Genomic DNA, 7795 nt, shown 5'->3' on the forward strand with positions numbered 1-7795 from the left:
CCACCGGCCTCCCTGGGTGGTCGTGGGCGGAGCCGGCTCAAAGCTGCCAGAACCACATCCCCAGCCCAGGCCCTTAAAGTCCAGATTCAGATGCCCAACAGCCAAGTGTCTAAGAAGCGTCCAAACTAACAGGCGCAAAACCAAACTCCTGATTCCCACCCTGCCCCCGTCCCTGACACTGTCCTCCCTGAATCCTCAAGGTCCCAGGATATGATAGTTCTGTCCTGCTAGTTGTTCAGGCTAAAGTCCCTGGAGTTGTCCTTGACACCTCTTTCTCTCACAGCCCACATCGGATCTGTCAGCAAATCCTATCAGCTCTGTCATCAAAACAGACCCAGAATCTGGCCACGTCTCACCACCAGCACCTCCAGCACCTTTATCCCCTAGTCCAAGCCTTCGGTGCCTCTCCATTTCTCCCCCAGATCTCTGCGGTGGCCTGCTCCCTGGGCTCCCTGCCTCCATTTGCCCTGCAGTCCATTCCCCTAACTGCAGGGGCTTGGAACACAGAAATCAGATGAGGCCCCCCCGTTTGCTCAGAACCTGCCAACGTCTTATCAGCCCACGTAAAGTCCAAAGCGCTTGCCAGGCTTCAAGGCCCTACAAGATTGTCTCCCTATTTCCCTGCCTCACCTCTGGTCCCATGTCATAGTATTTGCCCCATCGCCCTCCGTCTTTTGCTACCCTGGCCTCTTTGCCACTCCTGGAAGACATTCTCTCTGCCCAAATGCTTGACTTCCAGACATCCACATGGCTCCTAGACATCCAGAAGTTGGCCTACTTTCTTCTTCTGGTTTTTGCTGTATATCACTTCGATGCAGCCTTCTCTGACAATCCCATTTTATTTATTTATCAAAGTTTTTTTTGATGTGGACCACTTTGTGGTTGTCCTGAGTCTTCTTTGCTGTGAGAAGGCTTTCTCTGGTTGTGGCGAGCAGAGGCTACTGTTCACTGTGGGGCACGGGCTTCTCACTACGGTGGCTTCTCTCGTTGCAGAGCACAGCCTCTAGGTGCTTGGGCTTCTGTGGTTGCAGCACGCAGGCTCAGTAGTATGGTGCATGGGCTTAGATGCTCTGCAACGTGTGGGATCTTCCTGGACCAGGGATCAAACCCATGTCCCCTGCATTGACAGGTGGATTCTTATCCACTATACCACCAGGGAAATCCCTGACAGCCCCGTTTTCAACTGCAAGTCCGACTCAAGCCCCGTGCTCTGTCCCCTTCCGTGCTCTATTTTTGGCCATCTTCATTACTTATGCTAAGACAAATACAAACTTTTTCTTATTTTGTTTATTATTCATCTCCCTTCCTTGAATGTAAGCTTCAGGAGGCAGGGAGGTCTGTGTGTGCATGTGAGTGGTTGCTCCATCCTTGGTACCTACAATGGTGGTAGTATTAGAATGCAGGAGCCACTTAATAAATATTTGCTGAGTTAATAATAACAGTAGCTAAAGTATTTACTGAGTGCCAGACGCTGTTTCAAAAATACTTTTCACATATCATCTCAATTCATTTTTGCCATAGTTTCATGAGCAAATCCTAATATCCCCATAGACAGATATGGAAACTGAAGCACAGAGCTATTATGGTGCTTGCTAGTATGTGTTGAGGCCAGAATTTTAATCCAGATAGCTAACTCCAGATATTGACATCTTAGCCACTCTGCTATATTGCTCTCAAATGAATGAATTAATAAATGAAAAAAAAATGAATGAGTTATTATTGCAACCACAGCAGAAACAATGAAGTTTAGAATCAGACAGAAGTAGGGTAAAATGCCAGATTTTCTGTGTACTAGAATACAAGAGTTGGATAAGTTTCTTATCTTCTCTAAATCTCAGGGTCTTATGGGCCCAAATGGGAAAATCTACCAAGCGTTTGCTGTTTCAGCCGTTTTATTATACTGGACCTGTTTTTCACGTCGACTCAATGGTCATAAATTTGAGCAAACTCCAGGAGACAGTGGAAGACAAAGGAGCCTGGTGTGCTCCAGTCCACAGGGTCCAAAAGAGTCCTGACCCCAGGCGGAACACCCGTTTTCAGTCAATCACTGCCCTCTAGTGGTCAGTCAAAATAACTCATACCTTCTATGTGAAACACAGTCCCTAAATAGTGTAGACCCAAAGCCAGTAGTTTCTGCAGGTAAAATAGTCCAGGGTTCTTGATTCCTTTGGTGTCCTAGATCCTATTAGTCTTCAGGGGCTAAGTGAGGATCAGGCTTCCCCAAAGGGAAGCAGAAAGGACTAGCCCAGATGGGTCCCTGAATGGCAGATTGACTCCAAGGACATGATCCTCATGAAAAATAAGTCACCCTGGGGACTTCCCTGGTGGTCCAGCGCCTAAGACACCACTTCCCAAAACAGGGGGGCCAAGTTCAGTCCCAGATCAGGGAACTAGATCCTACTTGTCACAACTAAGAGTTAGCATCCTAAACTAAAACATCCCACATGCCACGACTAAAAATCCTGCATGCCACGACAAAGATGGAAGATCCTGCAGGCTGCAGCTGAGACCCAGTGCAGCCAAATTAATAAAAATACATATTTTAAAACAGATAAAGAAAATAAGTTATCCAAGCTCTCCATCCAAACGTGAGTGTGCTCCGTAGCTCAGTCGTAATCCACTCTTTGTGACCCCATGGACTGCAGCCTGCCAGGCTCCTCGGTCCGTGGAATTTTCCAGGCAAGAATATTTGAATGGGTTGTCACTTCCTATTCCAGGGAATCTTCCCCACCCAGGGATCAAACCCACATCTCTTGTGTCTCCTGCTTTGGCAGGTGTATTCTTTACCACTGCATCCCCTGGGAAGCCCCATTCAAACAAACACACACAAAATTGTGGCAGGTTTTACAGTTGAGTTTCTCAGACCTTCCAAGAACATATTCTCCATAAATGACAGTTAATTTTATGTTAACATGGCTGGGCCACAGGATATCCAGACATTTGGTCAGATATTATTCTGGGTGTGTCTGTGAGAGTATTTTGGGATGAGATTATCATTGGAATTGGTAGATCGAGTCAGCAAATTGCTCTGCATAGTGCAGGTGGGCCTCATCCAATCAGCTGAAGGCTTGACCTGAGCAAAAGTTCTGAGTAAGAGGGAACTTGGCCTGTCTGACGGTTGGGCTGGGCCATAGGCCTTTTTCAGCCTCCAGAGTCAAACTAAAATGTCAGATCTTTCTGGGTCTCAAGCCTGCTCCTTTTAGACGGGAACTTTTACTATTGATTGTTCTGGTTCTCAGGCCTTCAGACTCAGAGCGAAGCCACCAGCAGCTCTCCTCGGCCTCCTGCTTCTCAACTGCAGGTCTTAGGACTTCTCAGTCTCCATAATCATGTGAGCCAATTACTAATAATAAATCTCTTCCTCTCCTTAAAGATAGATAGATGCAGATAGATAGTTAGGTACAGACACACACACTCTCATACATACTATCGGTTCTCTTTCTCTTTCTCTAGAGAACCCTGATTATTTTATACAAACTGTTTTAGGAGATGGAATAAAAGGAAAACTACCTAACTCATTTTCTAGTGTTAGTGTGACCTCGACAGCAGACCAAGGCAAGGTACGTAGGGGCAAGCACGCCAGAGAATAAGCGTTAGAGAGAATTAATATTTTCTTAATGTAAATGTAATTATAAGATGCAAAAATCCTATATAATAAAACAGAAAGCAGAATCCATATTGTACAAACATATAGAAACATATAGTAGGGTTTAGCCAAAAAAGTGAGGGTAGTTTAACACCAGAAAAAAATTCCTATATTCTGAACCTTAATATACTAAGAGATAAAAAGCATGTTGAAAAAGCCCCTGATGCTGGGAAAGATTAAAGGTGGGAAGAGAAGGGGACGACAGAGGATGAGATGGTTGGATGGCATCACCAACTCAATGGACATGAATTTGAGCACGCTCTAGGAGTTGGTGATGGACAGGGAAGCCTGGCATTCTGCAGTCTATGGGATTGCAAAGAGTCAAACGTGACTGAGTGACTGAATTGACTGAAAAAGCATATGATCACTTTAATAAATGTGTAAAAATCATTTGATGAAATCATTCATTTTTTAAAAATCTTAGGAAATTAGGATTAATATGGTAATAAGTCAACCTGATAAGATATTCAACAAACATGTAGACATTTTACTTAAGGATGAAACTCTAGCATTCTAGAATAAAGATAAAAAATGAGATAAGAATGCTCTTTACTCTCAACTTTACTGAAACTTTTAGCTAAATGTAGTAAAAGAAAAGAAGAGGTTTAGAAAATAGAAAGGAAGAATTAACTCCATCCTTATATGCATACGGTTTATTCTCTTCCCAGTAAATAAAGGAATCTGCATGTAAAGTATTAGAACGAATGAGTATTTAGCAGAATTGCTGAATACTAGATGGCACCCCACTCCAGTGCTCTTGCCTGGAAAATCCCATGGACAGAGGAGCCTGGTAGGCTGCAGTCCATGGGGTCGCTGAGGGTCAGACACGACTGAGCGACTTCACTTTCACTTTTCACTTTCACGCATTGGAGAAGGAAATGGCAACCCACTCCAGTGTTCTTGCCTGGAGAATCCCAGGGACGGGGAAGCCTGGTGGGCTGCCGTCTATGGGGTCGCACAGAGTCGGACATGACGGACTCGACTTAGCAGCAGCAGCAGCAGAGCATCCTACATAAATCAATGACATTTTATTGAATGCTTACTGGATTACCAACAGGAAACAAGAACATGTAATTAAAAGGATACCATTTCCTATAGCAACAAAAATTACAAGGCATCTAAGAATATATATACAAAAATTTCTAGATTTTTTTTTCAGAAAACTGTAAAACTTTTCTTAATGTAAAGAAATATGAAACTAAATGTACTCTTACGTTTAGTTTAATAATAATCTAATAATTTAACAATTGTTCTCCTGGACATTTACTCAACTGAGCTGAAAAGACGTCCATACAAAAACCTGCACACAGGTGTTTATAGCAGTTTATTCATAATTGCCAAAACTTGCAAATAACCAATTTGTCCTTTAGCAGGTGAATGGATAAAGTGTGGTACATCCAGCCAATAGAATATTATTCAACTCTAAAAAGAAATGAGCTGTCAAGTTATGAAAAGACATTGAGAAAACTTAAATGTGTAGCATTGCTAAGTGGAAGTTAATTTGAAAAGGCTACAAACCATATGACTTTCTGGAAAAGGTAAAACTATGAAGACACTAAAAATCAATGGTTGTAAGGTGTCGGGCAGAAGCAGGTGGGGAGAGGCAGAGACCAGAGGGTTTTTAGCACAGTGTAACTGCAATCTATGGGGTCGCAAAGAGTCGGACACGACTGAGCGACTGAACTGACTGAACTGACTGACTGACTGAACTGAACTGAACTGCTCTGTATGATCACGGTGGATATATATCATGCATGTGTCAAAGTCCATAAAATGTACAAGGCCAAGGGCGAACGGCTTAGGCTTCCCTGATTGCTCAGTGGTCAAAAATCCGCCTGCCAATGCAGGAGGTACGGGTTCGATCACTAATCCTGGAGGATCCCACATGCCATGGAGCACCTGAGCCCATGCACCACAACTGCTGAGTCTGTGCTCTAGAGCCTTGGAGCCACAGCTACTGAAGCCCTCCAACCCTAGAGCCTGTGCTCCACAACAAGAGAAGTGTTTGGATTAGTACGGTAATAAGTCAACCTGATAAGAAGCCTAAACACAGTAACTAGAGAGTAGCCCAACTAGAGAAAAGCCCTCACAGCAATGATGACCAGCACAATCAAAAATAAATGAATAAACAAACACTTTTTTAAAAGAGTGAACCCTCATGTAAACTATGGATTTCGGATGATAGTAATGTGTCAATGTAGGTCCACTGATTGTTACAAATGGACCCCTCTGGTGGGGAATGTGCAGATGGGCAGGATGTTGATACTGGAGGAAGCTGTGCATGCAGGGAGGCAAAGAATGTTTGCGAACTCTCTGTACTTTCCATTCAATTTTGCAGTGAACCTAAGTTACTTTTTAAAAAATAAAGTCTATTTTAAAACATAAAGGGAGGGACTTCCCTGGTAGTCCAGTGGCTAAGACTCCCAATGCAGGAGGCCCAGGGTTCCATCTCTGGTCAGGGAAATAGGTCCCATGTTCTGCAACTGAAAAAAATAAAAAAGGTCCTGCATGCCACAGTGAAGATCAAAGATCCCACGTGCCACACTAAGCCCTGGTGCAGCCAAATAAATAATATTTTTTAAAGTAAAGGAAGATCTATATAAATGGAAATATATTATTTGTTCATGGATGGGATTTGCTCATAGAGTAAAGATGCCAGGTAACTTGCAAGTAAATCTATGATTTCATATCTGTTCCAGTCAAAAATCTAACAGGTTTTTCATGGATCTAGACAAAGTGATTCCAAATCCATATGGAGGATAAAGATTCAAGAATAGTCAAGAAAATACCAAAAAGGAAAGGAAAGAAGGAATAAAGAGAGAAGGGGGGGAACAAAAGAAATAATAGCTAGAAATAAAGGAAATACTAACTGGTACCCCACTCCAGTACTCTTGCCTGGAAAATCCCATGGACAGAGGAGCCTGGTGGGCTGCAGTCCATGGGATCGCTAAGAGTCGGACCCGACTAAGCGACTTCACTTTCACTTTTCACTTTCATGCATTGGAGAAGGAAATGGCAACCCACTCCAGTGTTCTTGCCTGGAGAATCCCAGGGACGGGGGAGCCTGGTGGGCGGTCGTCTATGGGGTTGCATAGAGTCGGACACGACTGAAGCGACTTAGCAGCCGTAGCAGCAGCAACGCAAATTAAAATGGCACAACCATCAGATAGGTAAAAATCAAAGCTGGAAAATAACAAGGGCTTGGAATACTCCCAAGCTGCCAATGGGAGTGTAACTGATACCACTGACTATATTGTGAAAAGTTTTACTTCCTACGACCCAGCAAAGGTATACCTTAGAGAAATTCTCCCCAAATGGGCCCCAGGAAACTGTCAAGGCTGTTCCTGGAGCACTGCTTGAGTGAGAAAAAAAGAGAAACATTTTATCACCAATAATGCCCACCAGTAGAAAAATAAATTATAGTATGTTCCTCCAATAAAAGATAACCGAGGAGCTAAAAATAAATGAACCAGATCTATATGTATCAATATCATGCTGAGCAAGTAAACAAGGTGCAGAAATATACCTGCAGTGTGAAATCACTTAGGAAAATATTTTAAAATCACGTTTCTTTATTTTTTTACTGAGATAAAAGTCACACAACAAAATTTACCATATTAACCATTTTAAAGTGAACATTCGGTGATTTTTATTCTATTTACAGAGTTATGCAACCATCATCACCATCTCAGTCATGTCCAAATCTTCGCGACCCCATGGACTGCAGCCTACCAGGCTCCTCTGTCCATGGGATTTTCCAGGCAAGAGTACCAGGGACGGGGGAGCCTATTGGGCTGCCATCTATGGGGTCACACAGAGTTGGACACCACTGAAGCGACTTAGCAGCAGCAGCAGCAGCAACAGCATCACCATCTACTTCCAGAACATTTTTATAACCCCAAAAAGAAACTCCATACCCATTGAAAAGTTACTTGGCCCTCCTCCTTCCTCCCCACCCGGTCTCTGGCGACAGATCAGTTCAGTTCAGTTCAGTCGCTCAGTCGTGTCTGACTCTTTGTGACCCCATGGACTGCAGCACATCAGGCTTCCCGGTCCATCACTAACTCTCACAGCTTGCTCAAACTCATGTTCATTGAGTCAGTGATGCCATCCAACCATCTCATCCTCTGTCGTCCCCTTCTCCTCCTG

This window comes from Bubalus kerabau, chromosome 6 (genome assembly GCF_029407905.1).
Source record: "Bubalus kerabau isolate K-KA32 ecotype Philippines breed swamp buffalo chromosome 6, PCC_UOA_SB_1v2, whole genome shotgun sequence".
In the NCBI taxonomy this organism is placed as follows: domain Eukaryota; kingdom Metazoa; phylum Chordata; class Mammalia; order Artiodactyla; family Bovidae; genus Bubalus; species Bubalus kerabau.